Source organism: Sinocyclocheilus rhinocerous, unplaced genomic scaffold (assembly GCF_001515625.1).
Source record: "Sinocyclocheilus rhinocerous isolate Xijiao unplaced genomic scaffold, SAMN03320098_v1.1 scaffold22025, whole genome shotgun sequence".
Taxonomy (NCBI): Eukaryota; Metazoa; Chordata; class Actinopteri; order Cypriniformes; family Cyprinidae; genus Sinocyclocheilus; species Sinocyclocheilus rhinocerous.
This window is the reverse complement of record NW_015636303.1, coordinates 1-2,063: the sequence shown is the minus strand read 5'-3', so window position 1 is coordinate 2,063 and position 2,063 is coordinate 1. Positions and strand designations below refer to the sequence as shown.

Here is a 2,063-nt window from a genome sequence, read left to right as displayed (position 1 = left end):
CTTACCCAAAACCTACCGTTCGTAGACTTATGGACCTGAAACCTAGCCTTCCCAAACCGAATATCCAACGCCCAGTTAGGCTAATCTCTTAGAAGGGAACAAAACAAAACCAACAGGAATATCCTTTTCTCAATCTCCCTACCTCCTGGTCCTCCACATTCTCAGCCCAATGCCCAAATAGGCTATTCTCCTGGAAAGGAGATGGATCAATGCTTTCCTGGTATAGTCTAACAGGCGTAGGCCCTTGCACGCATCCTCAGTCTCCCTACTCCAAACCTTCCTAGACGGGTGCTAGGTCGGGGGGAGCTGTTGTAATTTTTCAAAACCTAACCTTTGCCAGAGCCATCGGACTTGACATACCATTTTACGCACAGGATCCTTTTTAGAGGCTTGTTTTTGAATGTAATTTATAACTCGCTCCCTCCGATGTCTCATTCCTGTCTCGATGGGGAGGAGACATGGGAGGGAGATGCGAACCAAGCCCAGACAGGCTTTTTGGAGGCGGGTGGCCCAGACAGGCCTAACGCCTCCAAGTTCGCTAGATTTAATCTGATTATTTAGCATTTAAATACAAACTTCTAAAACTATTTTACTCTCTTACCCTCCTAGACATTGCAATAATGTCGGCAGACCAGGATTTCAGGCAACTGATCAAATCCCAATATAACTACCTCAAAGCTTTTCACCATCTAAGAGCTCTGCAAAAAGCACAAACACAATCAAACAACTCAAAAGACGCTCTCTCTAATACAGATGTATGATTCTCTGATGTATGATCGTGGTCGACATCTCCTAAACTAACCCTAGCCCTAACCCTAACCTAACCCTAACCCTAACCTTAACCCTAACTTCTAAAACTATTTTACTCTCTTACCCTCCTAGACATTGCAATAATGTCGGCAGACCAGGATTTCAGGCAACTGATCAAATCCCAATATAACTACCTCAAAGCTTTTCACCATCTAAGAGCTCTGCAAAAAGAACCACAAGCCCCTTCAGCTGAACCGCAAACTCCTCAACAAACCATATGGACCTTAGCCAATTCAAGACACTTGTAAAAAAAAAAAAAAATTCAAGGTTCACATCTCGACTTCGGAGAAAAAAAAAAAAATTCAAGGTTCACATCTCGACATTCGACATCTACGTTCACAACTCGACGTTCGTGGTCAACGTTCAAATCTCGACGTTCACATCTCGACGCTCGACGTTGGCGTTCACAACTCGACTTTCGATGTCGACGTTCACAACTCGACTTTCGACGTCGACGTTCACAACTCGACTTTCGTCGTCAACGTTCAACGTTCAAAACTCGACGTTCGACGTTTGCATCTCGATGTTCGCATCTCGACTTTCGACGTCGATGTTCGCATCTCGACTTTCGACGTCGACGTTCACAACTCGACTTTCGTTTCACAACTCGACTTTCGCCGTCGACGTTCAAATTTCGACGTTCACAACTCGACGCTCGACGTCGACGTTTACATCTCGACGTTCGTCGTCGACATTCAAATCTCGACGCTCGACATCGCCATTCACAACTCGACTTTCGCCGTCGACGTTCACATCACGACTTTCGTCGTCAACGTTCACATCTCGATGTTCACAACTCGACTTTCGTGGTCGACGTTTGCGTCTCGACTTTCGTGGTCGACGTTCGCGTCTCGACTTTCGTCGTCGACGTTCGCATCTCGACTTTCGTCATCGACATTCATGTCTCGACTTTCGTCGTCGACGTTCGCTTTTCGACCGTCGATGTCGACTATCGATGTCGAGGACGCGAATCGACTTTAGTCGTCGAAGTTCGCTTTTCAACTATCGATGTCGAAGAAGCGAATCGACTTTCATCGTTGCTGAACGCATACCGACTTTCGTCGTCGACGTTCGCATATGAACTTTCAATGTCGACTTTTACCGTCAATGATCGCAAAGCGAATCCCGTCATCAACTTTCGTCAGTGGGTCGATACCAACATATCGATAAAAAAACTAACGAGAAGCATGAAACCTTACCAAACAGACACTTCAGTTTCAACAAGGGTGAGGAAAAGTGCGCACGCAAAGGAT

At 45.9% G+C, this 2,063-nt stretch overlaps 1 long non-coding RNA gene across 1 annotated transcript in view; it reads right to left on the bottom strand.

Moving 5' to 3' along the window:
- Window positions 1–679, bottom strand: part of LOC107747736 (uncharacterized) — a 2,034-nt gene extending 1,355 nt beyond the window's left edge. Inside the window, exon 1 of the long non-coding RNA XR_001640833.1 lies at window positions 36–679. This is a non-coding gene — a long non-coding RNA (uncharacterized LOC107747736). The remainder of the gene's footprint in view (window positions 1–35) is intronic.
- Between the last annotated feature and the right edge of the window lie 1,384 nt (window positions 680–2,063).